Below are 20,216 nucleotides of genomic sequence, written 5' to 3' on the forward strand. Positions count from 1 at the left end.
CAGTTCTTCCCAAAGGACTGTGTTGCCTCCCTACATTAGAAAACATTGCAAGCGGCACAGAAGACTCTCTGATTCCCATTAACGCTCGTATTTCCTGCCTCAACAATTAATTCCTGATTGCGTCGTTTCACTGAGTAGGGTTCCTTCCCTCACGCAGCCCCCATCATGTGCCAGATGCTGTGCGCTAGGAGCTAAAGATATACAGATTTGAACCCAGCTCTGCTTCCAAGGAGCTCAGACTTAGCAAGAGGAGTAGCTACCGCGTCTTGAGGCCTTGCTTTGGATGTGCTTCTCACGCAACCATCTCTTGTCTCACCTTTAAGCAAGGCTGTACATAATAGCACAATGGTTTGGGAGCTTCTCATATGATAGAATCATACATATTCTCTGCAACTTGTTCTTTACACTTTAATCTGTCTTGGAAGTATTTCTTTGTTCTTTCTTTGTACATGTCTAGTCTTCGTCACGGCTCGGAGAGCGTTTCTCAATACCGATGGACCATCCTGCCTTGAACCACTGCCATCTTGATGAGTCTCCAATTGTTTCTGTTTTCTCTGACTACAAATATTCCCACAATGGATTCCGGAGTAAATATCGTTATCCTCATTTTACCTTGTCCAGCGTCACGCATTGGCAGAATTAGGATTCCAGTGGAGGCCTGTGTACCTCAAAGACCACACAGTTCCTTTCTTTTCACTATTATGCCTTTTAGTAATTGCAGTAGAACGGCTTTGGTGCTGGTTGAAGTGGGTACCATGGGATCCCCAGAAACCTAGCTGCTGATGGAACCTCGGGCAGGGTCATTTGGGGAAGTGATATTTGAACAGAATCTAGAAGTCTTATGAGTGGAGAGGAAGAAAGCCATCAATCATACCTATTGATCACCTACTAGGGGAAACCTGTAATACACACTCTGGGAGAGGTTCATAGAAAAAAAAAAAAGACATGCTATTTGCACACCTAGATCTAACAGTGGATTTGTGGGTGCGAGTGTGCCTACACGTGTGAAAAGTACTAGAGTAATAAGCGAGTGAGAACAGTATGAATAAATACCTACCTCATTTGGCAGCCATGGCAGACAGCTGTCCACGAGTAGGCCATGGGGTCCTGTCTATGTGGCATGCCAAAGAAATTTGCCCTCTTAGTGGCTCAGTTTCTCCTGGAATGAAGAAAGTACCATCTAGTCCCTGCGTACTTGACAGGGATGTGACAAGGCTTGGTTAATATCTGTAAATGTTTTGAGCTCCTCTGAGGTGTGTGTTCTGTAAATAGGAGATATTAATAGCTGCCGTCAGAACTGAAACAAAAGTGAACTGGGCTATAGCAATTTTCTAAGAAAGAAACACAAATGGCCACAAAACATGAAGCCCACACTGGGTCCATCACATTGACCCTTCTTTAAAAGGCAGCCTGGATCTCATAGTAGACATCCCGACGGCTCAGGCCCTGATCCCAAGTGGGAAAATTCAGGAAACTGGCTGGATTTTCCAACATTTAATTTCCCAGCTGATTACTATGATTAAGAGCCCATCTGGCACAGCCCGTTTGCAAGGTATGTGTGAGCAGGGAAGTGGGACTCCAGTAAAGGCTGAGATCCAACAGAAAAAAAAGAAAAAAGAAAAAAAGAAAAGACAAGGCATGGTGGAGCCAGTGCCATTTTGGAGCTCTCTGCTAAGATGTTTAAAGAGGAAATTTCATTGTATTAGCATCAGTGAGGCTGGTAGGCCATATGCTGTAAGAAAGGCAGTTAGGGAACAAGGGTTTCTCTTTCTCAGGGTTTTTATGTTAGCTTAGTGTGGATTTTGTGGTGCCTTTGTCTGCTACAGGTCTGGAGGCTGTGAACCTGTTAAGAAAATCCAGCTCTGGGTTTCAGTGGCAACATACCAACATCTGTACCTGCAAGTTCATGGCCGCTAAGTAGGCAGTGGCTGGGGAGACACGCACTTACACTTACATATTGTGGTAGCGGTGAAATTTAGGACAAGGGGTTCCTTGCTCCTAGACCTCCAAAGGAAGCTCTGGGCAGGGCGTGGAGGAAGCCATATGTTAGCTCTCCCATCTTCGTGGCCCCCTCAGCATAACTACGCTTTCAGATCAATTCACAGGCAAGTCAGTCTGGTAAGCACTAATCGGACTTACAGATGTGCAGAAAAACCAAGGTTAGGACGCTCAGCTGAACTCCCGGATGGAGTTTCTTTTAATTCTCTCTTACCCAGGGGATTCTGTGTAAACCCATTCCAGACAGATTTTTTATTTTACTTTATTTCTGAGCTCTAACGAGGCCTTCCCTTTGGGGGTCAAGCCTCCAAGTCTCGCTGAAAATTCCTACCTCAAAGGTAGAGGCTTCTGAGTCCTGTGGTCACCACTTCTGCCGGGGACTGAGGTCCACAAGGAAAACTCATCAGTGACTTGATCTTAATCCCTCACTGTGTGTGCACAGGTCACTGAGGAACATCTGGTGGGCTCGACCTTTCATGTCCGTTTGCCAAATGGATTCAACTGGGGGTTACTGGAGGACCCATCTGTAGGCCTCTGTGGTGATGGAGGGATAGGCTAGCTAGTGGTCTGACTTGTAAGGAGAAGGATCTGTAAGCCTTATCTATTTCACTCAGTCTAGAAAGGATTGATGACCTTGCCTCCCCCCTTCAATGGTTGGAAGATCTCCAGCTTTACAGGCTATCATGCTGAGTTTCTTTGGGTTGGGGCTAGGAAGGTGTCCTCCACCTCCTCTCAGAAATGTGAAAATAAGTTGGCTTTTCCACAGGTTGGAATCAATACCTCATTGCCCTTGGGGAGGTTCCCACCCTCTCTCTCAGGAAGGTGGATTTCACAGCCCATAATGTGGAGTTCAGCAGAGAAAGCTAGATCAATAGGAGTGAGAAAGTCTCTGATGTGGTCCCCTTAGGCTTCCATTTCTGAAAAGGGACTTTTACTTTAATTTACTTAGACCATAGACTTAACTTCTACCTTCTTGCGGAGCAGAAGTCCATTAGCAAATTTCTAAATTACCGTGAGATCTTATTTACAATGATAAGGCTTCCTCAGGGCCCAGGTATTTCTGGTGGGCTCTATCTGTTGCTCAGTGTCCTGGATAAAGGGTTGGTCTGCTGATTTTAGGCCCTGTTCAGCCAGAGCTGTCTAACCTCCTCAAAGGAGGGAGCCAGACTAAGTCAATGAGGCAGGATGGCAAGTACCTGTATCTCATCACGATGTCTTCTCCTTGCCCCAGCTTGCCCTCACCTGGGACCAAGAACCTTCCAAGCTTCCCAGGATAAGTAGCAGTGCCGATCTGGATCAGGTATATTGTCTGGGGAGAAGTCTTTGTTCTAAAAGGTGTTGTCTCACATAGAGATTCTGAGGAGAACCAGATGAGGATAAATGGATTTTGCATCCCACGCTACACAGAAACTACTCTTTTTCATGATCTTTCTTGCCTTCAACAGAGACTTAGCCATCAGATTTGCATCTCTCAGCGACTAGGAGAAGAGGATGGCAGTTGTTTTCGTTAATTTTTTTTTTCTTGGACCTTTCTCTAGTAATTTGGAGTGTTATCTAAAGATTGTGTGAATAAGTTATAGGAGATAAAAATCTAACCAGACTCTTTTATGATTAGCTAGAAGGTCCAGAAATTATATAATAATAACAATAATACTTTCTGGGAATCCCAGAATTTATCACACAGAGGCTCCTGAATAGCACCTCCCCACTGTCATGAAGAAGTCAAAGAAATGTTGCTCCAAGAGGAGTTTGGGGTCAGGCGGGACTGGCAGATATTAGTGTATGTGCCATCAAACTCTTTCCGTCTTGGCAGTGATAATTTACTAAATGCTCATAAAACTCTTTCCTACTGAGGTCAGATAGGATTTCAGAATCTTTTCAAGTTTGTACTCCAGACAGCCCCTACGAGTCGGTCAGAGTTGGCATAAAGGACTCAATTATTAAAAATAAAAATATGAACTAAGTGACATCTTGCATTCTTCCTGGCATAATTAACATGTTTCAAAAAGGAATTTTGGACTCGTTCTGTGGCTTTGCCAGCCTTGTCTGCTTACAGATGGTTTAGATGGGATTCAAGATTCAGCTTTCCACTTACCCCACCCATCCCTGTCCACCACCCCAAAAGCATCACACCAAAAAAATGGGAAATATGATCTTGCTTTTATGAGCCATGAGGTGATGTCTGGTCCATATTAAATGTCAGAAATAAATTATTTATGGGAGATGAAAATACAGAGATGTGATTATATTATGGATATTAATCGTACCCAAGAATAGCATCTTCACCCCCTTGAATGCTCCCTGAGGGACATAATAGGTTTTCAATTATATGTTATAACCATTTGTCTTGGGAATATATAAAAAATGTGTATTGGCATTTTACATGGGACACTTAGGATGTGATGTCTTCTTCAGATCTTGGATTTATCCTCTCTTCGGTCCCGCCCCGTGTGTGAAAACAAATAAAAATTAAGTGAGCAATAACGATGACCCCAGGTAATGGACAGATGGACTGTAGTCCAGGTCTAGATAGCAACCAATATTTTGCAGAATCAGGAGTCTGTGACCTCTCTGTCACTCGTGATCAGAGTTACGGCAACGCACAGTCACCAGGCCTAGTATGTTCTAGTAAGAACATACTGCTGGAGACCTTTCTCAACCTTAATTGACCTCTGATGTCAATTGAGCATTTGGCGGTTTATTCTTTGGGGGTACCCAAGATGGCAGCTGCTAGAGCACTTACGGCCGGGGTTTCCTATACCTTGGGGTTATAGGGAGCATACAATGACTCAGTGACAAGTAAGGCAGAATGAGAAAAGGGACGCCATGAAATCCCTTCAGCCCGACCTAGGACTCTCTCCCCAGTTTGGGGACGGGGCAGGCGGCAGTCTTCATTGTGATGCTGCCATTACAGGAACCCATGAGCTTTAGGAAGACACTTAACTGTCCTCTGTGCCGGTCCTCTGTCCCAATGTGAAGCAGGAATGCCAGTGGGCTGAGGAGACACAGACTGGGTGATGTGTAAAGCATTTTGCAATCTGAAGCATTAGCTCATAAAAGATGGAGAGGCAAAACATTCTGTTCCTTACCCTGTGCGTGGGGCATCAGACTGAATTTCAGGGTGGAGTAAGGGAAGGTCACTTTACAAAATGTGAAAAAGATGTGGTTTTTGAACTCAAGGCTAGAGATGAGAGATTCAGATGGTACACACACACACACACCCCTATACTCGTGTTAAAAGTATCAGTTATATCACTTTATACTTTGAGATGGGTCTGGGTGGCATTATAATTCGCCAGCCAATGTTAATAGGGCTATTTTTCTTCCTGCATCTCAGGGAACAGACTCATTAGAGATTTTTAAATACGATGTGAAACACCATATTTTTTTTAATCTGAAAGTTATCTGAATGAACTCATTCTGCCTCTGATGCAGGCTTTCTTCCAGGCCAGCCTAGCCACGTCGATCATGGTTTACTGGTATCCTTCTCTTTCCACAAAGAATTGGCAGGGTTGGAGGGAGGGCAGGTGGTGCTGTAATGAAAGGTCTCTAATGTGTTTTCTGTTCTTTGGGGACTTTGAAAAAGCAGCAAGCCACCCTTACGAAGAAAAGCGTGTTTTTGGCAATCTAGACAGAGAAGGGCCCTCCACTGCAGGACCAGTGTGGTTGCACTGATCCTGTAAATAGTTCTTCTTCTCTTCGATAACGGAGGAACGTGGAGCATCCCAGCAAACATGTCTTCATATTAGAATGAGATAACCTTCTCATTCCCAGCAGGCAGGACACATAGGCCAGCAGGCGATGAGGCAGGATTTCTTGGGCTTCTTGAGCAAATGAAGAAAATGCAGGTGTCCCTCCACTGCCCCCAGGTCAGCCAGGTCACAGGGTAATTGCCCCGTTGCCTGCTGGGAGAGGCCCACCAGGCCCTCCTCCCTCCAGGTTCATTTTTCATTTTGATTGAGTTATGAGGCTTCACGCCACAAAACATCAGAGGTCGTCAAGAACACCAATGATCCCCTCTTCCCTAAAATCCAGGCCTCGGTTTCCTGGAGTTGTTTGGAAGGGGTGGGCAAGCAGGGCTGGTGGCTGGGTTATGTTTTTCTCTGCAAGTGGCAGGAGCGAAATCTCCATCTTGCTAGTTTAAGAGTCGCCTGGCTGGCTGATTTCAACTGAGGCGGAACAGCTTGCTGTAGCTTTGACGTGTGAAGACCAGATAAATGTTGGCAAGAGGAAGAGACGGGAGCTGCGTAGCCTTCTTGGAGCCTGCCGAAGGGACACACCCAGCCCTGCACACTGAATGCAGGTGCTTTTCCCATCCCTTTGCTGATCCCTTGTCCCACGTCCACCCCTGAGGATTATGGCTAAAACAGCTGTGGGCTTGGCTGTTTGGCCCTCATTGGAGCTTTTCTGTTGTGGCTGGTGGACAGACGTTACAAACTTCTCTAATCTGGGAAGGGACCAAACAGATGCTCGTCCTCCAGCTGTCTTGGTGTGTGTCTTATTAATCTGCCCGTGACAGTGACACAGGGACACATGCACCCATACATAAACACACACACGTAGTCACACACACACACACGCACAAACACATACAGGCACACATACACTCAGACCTGACTTTGGTTTGCCCCAGCACCCTGAGTAATGACTTGGGCTATTATGTATTGTCTACTCTCTCTGTGTCCTAGGGAAGATTTTAGAAATTCTAATACAGGAGGCTGAGAAAGGAAAATATTGGCTTCTACAGTACAAACATCTCTGTCCTGAAAAGAAATGTTAATTTTCCCTTAAATCAAATGTTGACATATATCAGCCGCTGCGAAAGATGAGTCTCTATGGGAGGAAGGCCCCTGCTCCGGGACAAGGATATTGGGCTGGAGTGTCTCCTCCGAAAGGCTAACCAGTTCAGAATCTGAACAGGTTTGCTTTAGAGGTTTGAGGAATCATTGCAGTTTGCTTTCAAAAGCTGATCTCTCTGGGACCCACTCCTGAGCAGGGGAGCCAGAACAGGGGTTCCACAGTGGAACCCCTACACTGGCCTTTGTAATGATTCAGGTACTGCTTACCTCTGCAGGGAATACAGGATTTTACCTGGAGGGGCTGGTGGGGGGAGGCAAAGGGCACAGAGAAAGGATGTCATGCCCAGGCGAAGAGGAATTTCAGGTGCTAGGTGTCTTACCTGCTGCTTTCCTCACTGCTCCCAAAACAGGCAGTCTAAGTATTCTTTGTTCAATACCTATGTTTTAAAAATTCCAAATTAAGTCCCCCCTGCAACTAGGCGCACACGCGTGCCTGCGCGCGCGCGCACACACACTCACACACACTTGTGCATGAACACACATGCCCTTTTAACTCGTTAAGTTTGAAAGATGATGATATATACAAGCAGCGGGCTTTGCCAGTCTGCATGGTGAAGGCCAAGATTAATGCAGGAGGTTGGTGCAATGTTGCCGCAGAGCAGCGTGATCAGAATACAAGATGGAGCAGAGGGGGAAAGGCCAAGAAATATGTCTGTGCCTGGAGTTTACACAAGTCTCCTTAGCAACTTGTCTGAATTTATTTTTCCCTTAATGTGTGTGGGTTTCTTCCAAACGCGGAGTGAAGTGGGAGTCGGGCTTCTAACCGTACTCGGTTTCTCTTCTCGGAGGGTGGAATTGTTGCAGTTGGTAGCAAACGCTTCTCTCCCTTCCTGGCTCCTTCCCGCCACTCCCCCCACCGCAGGACCCCTCCCTCCCTGAGGTGGCTCTGCTCCTTTTGCATTGTGACTTTGTGGACTGTTGGTAGCTTTCCAGAAAGGCTCATCTCTGCGGGGGAATGGGGGGGCCTGTTTCTGATGGCCACAGCTGTGCAGGTTTCTGCCACGGCCTGGATGCTTCCAGGACGCACGTTCCTGCCTGTGGCGTATGTCTGAACGTGCCTGTTTATATGCCCGGGGGTCACAAAATGGGGAGTAGCTATGCGGCTCCCTTCCTGTCCACGTTATCTCTTGTCATTTTTTTTTTGCCTCGTTCTGCTTTTGCAGCTCTTACCTCTTGCCCCCGCCACATGCACATGTGTGCACACACACGCACGCACACACAGACATGCACACATGTGTACACACGTATAGACATGTGGACATACACAAATGCACACCCACCCACACATATACACACCTAAACACAGGCACACTTACACACATGCACACACATGCACACACACAGAGGGTCCTATAATTCTAATTATAATATAATATAATTAGAATATAAAGCTATTAGAAGAAAACCCAACAAACCCTGACTTTGAGGAGTCTGCATGTTGGATGTTATGTGCTTGGGATTGCTTCGGGAAAGACAGCCAGGAATACTGCCATGGTTTTACTCACACTGCTTTCTTTTGAAATTACTCTGGGGGTGTAGAGTTGCTGCTTCACTGGAGCCAGTATCGAATGTAAATCTTAATATTTCTCCTCCTGGCCCCTTCCTCTCTTGAGAGTCAGGGGGAAAAAAAGAAAAAAGAAACCTGGCCAAAACACGTGAAGGTTTGATTTTGGCTCTTTTACAAACAGATGTTGCTTGTCATTCTGTTGTTGTTAAGCAGGCACCAGATTGGACCAAGCAGCAGTGTGTGTGTGTGTGTGTGTGTGTGTGCACACGTGCGTGTGTGTGTGCATGTGTGAAAGAGGGGGAAAAGAAAGAGGAAGAGAGAAGAAATCGATCCTCGGAGAAGTTGAGAGCAAGAAGTACATAATGTAGATTAATATTTTTTCTTTCCAAACTTCACGGTGGCGAGGACGATAGGCAATCGTGTTCTCCTTGGTTGGTTGTTGTTCTGAAGAAGAGGGAAAGGTGGAACTTACTCGAGGGGTGGGGAGAGCCTGGGAGGGGAAAAGCTGGCCTTTCATGGGCTGAGAAATGGAGGCTTCTGAGGCTGTTCAGATCTTCCTCTGAGTAGATCTATGCCCTGCTGGAAGGCAGAAAGGTCTTTCTGTTGCAGCCGAACCTGGTTTCTCGTGTTTGATGGCTGTAGGCAACCTGGCAGAGGCTCTAGGCTCTCATGTACTTTTCCCCGGAACAAGCATCTCATTGTTACATGGTCAAGGTTCGAGGACATCCTGACTCTTTGCATATTGCTTATCTCTTTTCTCGCAGGGTCCAAGGGATTTAATTGTCAGTTCTTTCCCAAGCCTCTTTGGACCCCCACTTAATTCATGGCTTCTGCATCGCATTGCAGGCTGCTTTCTCATGAGCAAAACATAGCTTTGAAATTAAAAGTGTTAAAGTTGGCTGACATACAGGAAGCCTTGTGCAGTGTATAGTTCATTTATATTAAAGAAATGACAGATGTCTGATCTTTAAAAATCTGTATCTCGTATTTCCGTATCAGAACCAGGGTCTTCTGTGTTTCTGAAAATTGGGATTCTTTGAAGAAACCCTCCTGGCTTTATTAAGCCATGTAGCTAGGAAGGAAAGTTGTAGCCTGGTGTCCTTGTTCAGATTTTAAAGAGGAAGAAAAATTGTCATCCTAAGCAAACTTAACTGCTTTTAAAAGTGAAAGTCGCTTCCTTAGCCAGCTGCACACGAGACAACTTGTTACTGGCAGCCTCCTTCTCTTTTGTTTCTTCGGGTGTGTCGAAAGCAAATTTGCCTCCAGTTCCTCACTCTGAAATAGTTGATCTCTCTTACACTGCTGTTGAGGACGAGCTCTGAGTGGGTTCCAGACTGTTCGAGGAGCGGGCTGCTTTTTTTTTTTTTTTGTCATTTAGAAACAAGCAGAGGACAGTGTTTTTGTCCACTCTTATTTTGTCATACCATTTTCTTGTCTTTGTTCTTTAGGTGACCTTGCCACGCCTTCATTTTTCATTTTACATAAAATATTAATTTTTTTCATGCGTGTGGGGGATGATGGTGGGTGTGATAGGGAGATTATCGATATCAATTCTCATTTTCCCTTCGGCCGAAAGGAGCATGAAAACCATGGCATTGCCTGGCCAGTCTCCTCCCTCCGGCTCCCTTCTGGTCAGTTTTTCCTGGGCAGAGAAGAATTAATTCTACCGAAGCTAGCTGGCTTTGGTGACGGAGCCCCTGCAGTGCTCGCACGAGAGGCGCTCCCATGCTGGGGTCTGGAGTCCTGGTGGTAGTGTCGCAGGTGGACTGCGCTCACGGTGACGCATGGCACCAGTGAATATCTCTTGGAGCAGCGATTGCGGGATGTGCCTCTTTGTTGAGGTGATTGGATCTTCCTACGAAAAAGCAAGGGCTACAGAGGGTGGGAGAAAGAAAAGACATCAGGAAACCAGAAAAGCCATAGGGAGACCAAAGACTGCCCGTCTCCCCGGCTTCAGGATGAATGCCAGAGGGTAGATTTGAGTCTTTTTTGTAGGTGTTCTTTTTGTTTTTCTTTCCTTTTCTTTTCTTCATCCCCACCCCCCTCTTTTTCTCTCTGTTTCTCTTTTTCTTTCTCTTTCTTTCTGCCTCCTTTTCTCTTTTCTTTCCTTTCTTCCCACTTTTCTTTCTTCCTTTCTCTCGCCACCCCCCCTTCTTTCTTTCGCTTCTCTCTTGCCTTCCTTTTTAAAAAGTTCCCTTGAATTGCTCTGTCCCCTCGGGACAAAGGAGGTCTGCTGAGATCCGGAACAAGAGGTACATCTTTAAAAAAGAAGGAGGGTGGAGGGCAGGAAATCTTTCTGTTGGTGTCGTTCTACTGACATCACCATGGATTTGGTGTTCAAGTCCACAAGCCAGGCAAAACTCAAATACATTTTCCCTTTTGCAAGCAGCTGCACAGTGAGTTTGCCTTCCATTAGTAAAGGAACAATGAAGGAAAAGCAAACCCTGCGTCTAAAACATGGCCAATGAAAGAAGGTTGGAATGGAAGCCAAGAATCCTGCTGTGGTGGAAGGGGGATAGACTCATGAATTCTCCACAATAAGTTATTTTACTTCTTTTAACAGCCCCATCAGCAGAGACAAATAATGACTCCTGAAACATTTCAGAATCAAAAAGTTAAAACGGTGTTTCAGTGATGCTACATCTTGCCAGGTAATGATTGCCCAACTTGATTGTACCTTAACCGTTCTTAATTATTGATAGCCTGTCTCTTTCTCATATTTAGCAAATGAGCGGTTTGGTATAAAACATTGGAATTTGTGAATATTCTGAGACCTCACATTCCTGTTTGATCATTTTTCCGGTAAAATCGTTCTCAGCGTTTGTCGATAGCCAGGGAAATTCTAGGAAAATATGTGAAAGTGACTTATTTGCAGAACCTTTATAGCATGTGTAGTTTTGGAAATTGAGTAAATATAATGTTGCCCAGTGATTTTCTAGAATTATATTTATTTCAGTGTTTGGTGTTCCGTTTTTACCTCATTCCAGAATTAATTCTAATTTAGCTTTATCCAAGAATTGGGTGACAAAAAGAAACCAACCGATGAACAAACAAAAGAGTCTTGATCCACTTAAAATAATTTTATTTTCCAGACGCGGGCTAATGGTTTGAAGATATTGGCCTAGCAAGATGGCAACGAGCTTAAAAAATGGGATTGCCAAGAAGTTGCTTTTCTCAGGTAATAGTGTTTTCCCTTAACTTCCCCAAACCTTCCGTTTCCTCAAGCACTGCAAATTTTTAGGGCACGCCTGAGTGCTTTAGTTCTAAAGAATAACTGCATTTTGAACTTGATTTTTTTAAAGTAGCAAATAGCTTTATAATATTCATAGCATAGCAGTCATGGCATTCAATTCTATGGAATTCAGGAAAAAAAAATTGAAGTTTTTACTTAACAGTGCTTACTTCTTTTGACAATGATTTAGCCAGAACTCATTTGAAACCGTCAAGCACTTTCCTTAAACTCTGTGGCTATCTTGGGTAATTGAATTGAAAAATGTAAATATTAGAGGATTGTCTCTAAAAAACCTACCGTGTGCTCTGAATTCCTGGAAGATAGGGCTTGGATAACGAGCATAATAACAATATTGACATTTTAACTTTAGTCCTAGATTGGTAATATAGCATGGCGTTTAATGCAGCTATCCCCATCCCTTGTCCAGTGGCTAAGATTTGAGCTCAGCTAGCAGGATACAGGCAGTTTCCTTTTAGTGGTATTGAAGGACTTCATGCCACTTAAAAATGTTTAATAGCACAAATAATATATTTGCTTGAGAAATTACCTTACTCTGCTTTGCCATTGTTCATAAGCATTCAGCTTGCATTTTCCGACTTAATTATGACTATTACTATCTAACAGAGCCCCACAGAATCTTGCTTCATAAAGCAAGCCAAAATTTCCTCTGAAAAGAACTTTTCTTTTCCTCCTTAACACAGAGAAGGTTCTTGAAGGAGGTAGTCAATTAATATTTTGGAGAAAATACCTCCTTCCGAACAAAGCATTCTTCTATGAGTCAGGATTTGACCTATTTTTTCCCCTACAATCCAGACATCTTCCGATTTTTTCTTTATTTTCTATAATTAAAACGGTGGATTGTTTGGAAGCTAACATTACAAACCATTTGGAATGAGTAGCTTTTCTCTGTCCTATATTTACAAAAAAAAACAAAAATTTTAAATTTAAAAAAGAGATGCCCCCAATTAAAACATAGCATCACACTCCTTTCTTTGAGGTTTGACGATGCAAATGTATGAAGATGGCTCTAATTGAATGACTAAGTATAAAACTTGGACAGATTTTATTTCGTTCATTGCAAACAAATACTGCATTCCGTCTTTTTAATAAACCTGATAATAGTAGCTAGTCCTCATCACTTTGGAAGCCTGGAATGGTTATTTTCCACCCGAATGGGAGTTCCTCTGTCCCACATGCTCCTACAACCCTTCACAGTGTGCAGAGTGCCCATCCTCAAATGCTTCTGGACCTGTGCCTTTGTCAGAAAGATCAAAGGAAAAGAAGAGGCTTGGGGTTCTTTTTAACATCTTTCCTTTTAGAAAGGAAATCAGCATTTTAGAATGAAGCCAAGACCTCTTGGAGGTGATTGGTTTGGACCTTACTTAATTCCACTTGCTATCATTGTTGCTTTGGATCTGAAAGTCAAGCCACAGAGTTGCACGAAATTCTCAGTTTGGGGAACCTTCACCGCATGAATAGGCTTCCGGGAATCCTACCCACGGCTCAGTCCTAGTGAAGTAGGCAGATGATGGGGTATCTGAGAAGGGTCACGTCTCAGGTCCTATTGGTCCCTGCCGTTGGTGGGTTTTGTGTTCTCTTGCTTCCACCTTTCAGTATGTGTGCATAAGGGCCCGCTCTTTTCTCTAAATAATCCCCAAACTCAGCTTTTTTGTACTTAGTAGAGCCTCCCAGAATCTTGAGGAAGTCTCATGCTTATGTCACGGCAAAGGAAGAGAATTTTTGTGAAAGCCAGTATCTATAGACATCGCTCAACAAAAATTTGAAAGTTTCTTCTTAGGTTGGGTGAAGGATGGAGGCATATGTTTTTCCCAATATCTAGGGAGGGCGATCATTTTGCTTTTTATCATGTGTCCTAGAAGTGCTTTTGATTCAGACTGTGCCTTTAAGAAAATTCACAAAAGGAGCTGTTAATAAAGCTCCGTGGTCTTGGGTGTCCCATTTTTATGTGTAGAATATTGGCTTGGGAGAAAGAATGCTCTATTGACAAATGTAATCATTTCATAAGGCTTCAGAAACAGATCCATCTTCATATCCTTGAATAGTTTTGGGGGGACAATTACACAACTTCTTTTCCAGTTCATATTTTATAATATATGCCCAAACTTGTTCTGTGTTAGTGTTGGGACCAATAATGGGGGTGGGGTAGAAACAAAAACACAAACTTCTCCTGAAGATGAGTCTTCTCATTTAATATAGCTAGAAATCTCCTCTAGAAGACTTTTCAGAAAATACTTATCAGCCTGTTGGTGATGCTTGTCAGTTTATTCCGCCTGTTTTCCAAAATGCAAATAGAAGGGAGAAATTCACCATCATTTTTCATGTAATTACAGGCATTTAAAGGAAAGAACTTGCACTTGGGATTTCATGTCTTTCTCAATCTCTGTCTCTTTTCTCTCTCTCTTACAATCTGATACCGCTTTGGCCATATTGTGTGCTAAGGTCTGACTAAAAGAGCCTTTGGTAATATTAAACAGTCACCCGATGAGATTTACCTAAAGCCAAGTGTTTCTGTGGAATAAGTGAAAACAGAGGGACCTGTGTCGGGGAGAGCACAGATGCTGCTGCTTAACCTTTGCCCTTCTAAGAGCAAGATGAAGTCTTCCCATTTTGGACATAAAACACTAGAATGGCAGAATCTTTGATTGGACTAATGGCTTTAACGTTTTATTTTCAGACATCTCAAACCCCCAAACGAGAGAAGATACTGAGGCCTGTTGCCACAAACCCGTAGATCCGAACTTGTGGTGATAGTCCGCACAAGCTTGTGTCTATAGGTATGTGTCTGTTAGGCAATCTCACAGACCACGGGTTCTGCCTGTATGCCTACCCAATCCCCCTTCCCATCCCTTTCATGTCCTGTCTTCCCCTTAGAGTCCTTTAAGAGTGGTAGAAATGGAAGGAAGGGCTGGTACGGGAGAAAGGATTCCTTTTGCTCTGAGACGGCTGGGACTCTCCAGTCATTAATTTATAAGCTCGCCCTCAATTCCCTTCGCTCTTTAACTATTCTCAGCTCTCAAATTGAGAGACGGGGCTCACAGGTGAGGCAGCAAGGACTTTGGGTGACTCGGCTTACTATTGAGGGATGAATAAATAGATACCTAACCAAGGGTCTGTTTTGTTTCCTGTGGGCCTAATTGTTTTGAAAGTTACTGTGATCGTTTTTGGAAACAGACAGAAGCTCCCGCCCGAGACCCATCTCACCCTGGCTTGACTTGTACCTTGCGGCCATTCTTTCTCCCTCATTGTTCTCGAATCCATCCTTATCTTTTAAAATAAAATTAACCAGGGGAATGGATGCGCTGAAGTCTTTATACTTCTGTGCGTAGCCAGCACTGTAAGAAAAAGAACTTTTTTATAAAAAAGAGATAGCCTGTTGAGGTCTAACTTCATAGTTGGCTAGAGTTGTAAGTCTTCACATGTTTAAGAGGCTGGAATGAAAATAATTTTATCCCCTTGCCTCTTAAATGTCACCATTGTGCCAGGATTGGAAAGCCAAACTGACTGCAGATCAAAGCAAAAGTGGCTATATTTGTCTCATTCCAACAATGTGAGCTGAGGAGTCTGTAAACAGAACCCAGGGTGAAAAGTTGATCAGATTTGGATGACTCTTAAACTCTTGCATTCCCTTCTGGTCAAACATGGTGCCAGGAATTCCCTTTAGATTGTTTTGTTTTGTTTTTGTGTGTGTGTGTGCAGACTCTTGTAACCAGAAGGGCCAATATAAAGCAGTTACTGAGTTACCAGTGGCAAAAAGTTTGAAATGCTCATGGTAACATTTTATTTCATTAAAAGCTCTTTTCTCTTCAGAGCCACACTACTCTGGGATGGGAGAATTCTTTTCTTCTATTACGTACATAAAAATGAAATGTTGTCTGTTGAAATTGGGAAGGTGTAGGTACAGATCCCATATGTTTAAGGAGGAGAATGGAATGTTCTGCAAACGCTCCACATGGAGGATATGGTGTACATACATTTCCTTTGTGTTTGCTTGGCATAGCATCGAGGAAGGCTGTAGACCTCAGCTGCCAGCTTGCCGAGAAGTCATTACTTCATTATGGAATGATAGAACATGACATCCAGAAGAGAAAGATTGTCCTCATTGGCATGTATCATGTATAATTGTTTGCCCAAGGCCTTGATCCACCCACTAAGCCAACAATCTGCTTGGTTGGTTTTACCTGCCTCTTTGAAGTGGTGAACTTAGAATGGATAAGCTGCTAGCAAATTAAACTTGTACTTTCCCTGGATAAACACTTATCTTTGATAAAGGCAAAATCTTGTCTCTACTCATCATCCCTTTAACCTGCCATTAAAATATATTACCAGTGGGACCAATGGAGTTCATGAATCCAAGGGGACGTTGGGTTGCCTATAGTCCCCATACAAAGACACCAGAAAGACTACAGGTTGGCCGTGAGGTGGCTTCCAGGTTGTTTCTTTGAAGGAGGTTTTTAAGACCCATTACCCCAAGAAAAAAAGATTATGGGGAGCAATCTTTTCAAGGTTTCTAAAAGACCTAAGATATTATTATTTGATTCATCTGACTAGAAAATATTCTAGTGGAAAACCCAAAGCCCCTGGGCCCTGGCCACAAGAAACAGGATATTAAATATTTTACATGATGATGCAATTCAGTATTTTTCCCCTCCTTCCAGGTCCATGAATGAATGCTTCTGTAGATATTAATTATTCCTTTGGGGCTCCCTCAGAGTGGACCAAATATTCTACAGGAAGCTGCAGAAAGTAAAATAATTTCAGGTCTTCCCCAGAAAGACTCTAAAAATATATTTCAGTAGTCTGTGTTGCATGGAGGTATACAGAGAATGAGTATAAAACAAAGTAGTTTTATTAAAATCCTCAAATTATCAGTACCAAAATACATTTATGAAGCTATAGTACCAGGATATTGTGTGTGTGTGTGTGTATCTGTGTGTGTGTGTGTGTGTGTGTGTGTGTGTGTGTGTGTAGAGAGAGAGAGAGGGAGAGAGAGAGGGACAGGAAATTATAATTCTTATTCCAAGCATTTGATAAAGGAATTCAATCCTCATCACCAGAGCAGTGGGAGGTGCTGATACTTTGTTTTAAAAGAGTTTCTTGTTTTTATTCCAAAATAAATAAATGGATTTTTCTATGTGGGAAGAAAATGGTAGGTATGGGAAATAATTAACTTGAATTTAAATTTAATATAATTCCTTCTTTTTCAGTGTGCTTACTAATAACTCCCTAGTACCTGTTTGATCCTATGAATCTTTGTTGGCTGTGTATGGTATTTAACCTCATCTGATGTACCCTAGCCTCTCTAATTAAGATGTTTTAAGCTTTTATGCCTGAAATAGTGTTGAAATTTTACAGAGAAGTCAATATGAATGACTCTAAACATTTCAAAGACTTATCAACATCTAAAACGGTGCTCAATAAAGTAAGGTTAGAAGGAAGTTTCTTGTTTCTTTTGGGATAGCCATATGGCAAGAAAAATTATGAGATTCAATCACTCATTCACCCAGCAGAGTTTTATGAATGCTGACAGTATTCAGTACTTTGTAAAATGGCAAAGATATGACTGTGACTTCAAAAAGAATGGTTATTTGGGGAGGAGCCCCTTTGTAGAATTTCATGTCAGTTACCAGATGACTTTTAATGAGTCACGCTTTACTCCTAACAGTTGCCCAGCTTCCAAATACCTAATCAGGTACAGAATGTGTTTACTCATGGGGAGTCCCCCCCCCCCCCATTATCTCAGACATCTGTAGCATTGTTTGAGACTCACCCTCATTTCCTTTATGGGGAGTGCTGCTGCTAGCACTTCAGACCTCCATGTTCAACAGATGGAGAGTCTGTAATATATGGATTCCGAATTATCTTTGGAATCTGGTTTTGAAAGTTAAAGTGTTTAATAGATTGTCTCTACCTAAAGATACATAACTACTGTTCTATAAATGCTACTTATTTTATTTTTTACTTCCTTCCTTCAATAAGACTTTTTATGACATCATTCCATATCATAATTGCATGTTGTTATTGCATGCCTACAAATATTTACACTAATTATGTAAAGAGCCATAATTGCACTAATACATGATAATGGGCTAAAATCAGTGTAAATAAACAAGGAAATTCACACAACCAAAAGAGCAGGGTATTGAAAACCATTTGTATTCTAGCAGCAACATCTTTCTGTCTTTGACCCCTAGAAGAAAATGAATTTTTCCACTTCTGGATATTTAAAAGCTCTGTAAGCTATACATTTAGGCCAATATACTGGCACGCTAGCACATCAAAACCTATACTGTCTTTGTTCTGTCTTCTTCGGTTAACTCTTATGGGCTCTTTTATTGCCTTGTTTTCTGTTCTTAAAGGTTAGGCCTTCACAGTATTTACAGAATCAAACAAATGGTCAGTGCAAGGAAAATGAAAGAAACTCAAATGCAGAGGAAAGACAATGACTTACATTTTCTTCTAGTGTCCTAGTGAATGTTTAATCTTTTTTTTTTTTTTAAAGATTTTATTTATTTATTTGACAGAGAGAAATCACAAGTAGATGGAGAGGCAGGCAGAGAGAGAGAGGGAAGCAGGCTCCCTGCCGAGCAGAGAGCCCGATGCAGGACTCGATCCCAGGACCCTGAGATTATGACCTGAGCTGAAGGCAGCGGCTTAACCCACTGAGCCACCCAGGCACCCCGTGAATGTTTAATCTTAAATGTAATTGAGTGTCAGGAGGCAGAGGACTCACAGTTACTCCTTGAATTTCCATATGAGATCCAGGACTTAAGAGAAACTTGTCAAATTGAATTCAGCCATTCTGTGATTTCTTTTCTTTCTTTCTTTTTTTTTTGTTTTGTTTTGTTTTGTTTTGTTTTGTTTTGTTTTTAACACCATACTGTGAAGTTACAATATAAGTAGCAGGACAAGAGATACGACATAAAAATAAAAATCACCTGGCCTTTATCTTTAGGTTCATTTATACTCGCACTTTACCCATTCATTCATATGCTTTTGCTTTCATACAACAAACATATTTTTAAGTCTCTTCTTTGTGCCAGGTCGTCAGCATTCAAGTAGGGTTAGATTTGCAAAGGTGAGTAGCACAGCCCCATCTTTGAATAGCTCAAGGGATAATAAAAGAGGCAGATAGATAAATTATAATGCAATAGTGTTAGGGTTAAGTTAGAAATGTGCATATAAAAGTATGAATGATCAGAGGAAGAACTCTTTGAATGGAACCTTGAAGGATGAATGGGTGTTTGCTTGGTAAAACTAACTTACCAGTCTTTCCCCAGAACCACTGATCCAAGAGAGGCAGTCTCCTCAAAAAAGGTAGCCCCATTCCTTGATATCTGCATCAGGGAACAGGGTTGGAAAAATTGGGCAAATGGTCCCTCTCCAGGTTAGTAGAGCAGGATGATGAAACACCAACTCTACAGCATTTGGGTCTATTTTTTTTTTTTAAACATAATCAGCACCATAGAACTATCACTCATTTATTTACCATGTGCTTAGACACTCCTCCATCTCTGTATACCTGGTCCCAGCTTCTCTATGGAACAACCTTTACCAGGCAAAGCCAGAGTCCAGCAAAGCTATGAGGAGATCTACAGGCCACCTGTAGATCAGAGAGCCTTCCTCATTGGGAAGTGCAACCCTGATCCAACACCAATTCACCTGGAAATGGGAAACCACCATCAAGCTGTTAAGAAGGAATCTGTCTGTTGCCCCAGCATCAAACTGAGACTGATGATAAAGGGAAGACCCAGTTTAAAAATCAAAAGCCAATAGGGAAATATACTCTATTCCTTTAAAGGGGGGGGGGGAGTCAACATTTTACACATTGCTAAATTATTGGGGAAAGAATTTATACCAAAAAAAGTGCTGAAACAGTCAACTCTGGAAGGAGGGGCACTTGATAAATATGAGAATTATGTAATATTATGGTAAATACTGTTGAGTGAATGTTCAGCATAGCTTCTATGTTGTTTACCTCTGCTTTGCTCATAATCCTAGTTCCTATAACTTTTCACCATGTTTTGGCTGAAGCTCTTTCCCCTTGGGTACTGACGCTTTGGAGATTACAGTTGTTCAGTTTCACAGTAGAAACAGTTATTTTCCTAATTATTTTTTCAATTGTTCGAGTTTAAGTATTGGTCAACTTTTATATTCTGTTAACAGATGCCAGAGGGCATTAGTTTGATCAGAATAAACAACACTATATAACATTACCATAATTCTGATGCACCAATAATATCAAGAAAAACAATCCTTAGTATTTCCTCCCTTCTTGTATGCACAGTAATCTCAAGCCAAGATTCTTGTGTTATTTTCCTCTACTGTTGGACCCTCTGATGTGTTATCTCTTATGAATGGCCCAAGTAGCTGACAGCATGAAGAACTATTATAAGACTAACTTGTCATTTCATTGCCTAAGAAATGGTAGCTTTCCAGCCATTGTGACTGCATGTTCCCAGGTTGAGGTAGTAGGTTGTATAGTTTAGAATTACATCAAGGGAGATAACTGTACAACCTCCTAGCTTTCCTTGGGTCTTGCACAAAGCAACATGCCAAGAACGATCATGATTCCTCCAGGCCTTTTTTTCTAGGAAATTCT

General features: G+C 42.5%; 1 long non-coding RNA gene across 2 annotated transcripts in view; it reads left to right on the top strand.

Moving 5' to 3' along the window:
• LOC132026781 (uncharacterized) overlaps positions 1-20,216 on the top strand; it is a 193,335-nt gene that overhangs the window by 117,465 nt on the left and 55,654 nt on the right. Inside the window, exons 3-4 of one of the 2 annotated variants that reach the window (XR_009406995.1) lie at positions 10,928-11,015; positions 11,457-11,542. This is a non-coding gene — a long non-coding RNA (uncharacterized LOC132026781). The remainder of the gene's footprint in view (positions 1-10,927; positions 11,016-11,456; positions 11,543-20,216) is intronic. The other variant, XR_009406996.1, reaches the window with a different exon arrangement.

Source organism: Mustela nigripes, chromosome 1 (assembly GCF_022355385.1).
Source record: "Mustela nigripes isolate SB6536 chromosome 1, MUSNIG.SB6536, whole genome shotgun sequence".
NCBI lineage: Eukaryota > Metazoa > Chordata > Mammalia > Carnivora > Mustelidae > Mustela > Mustela nigripes.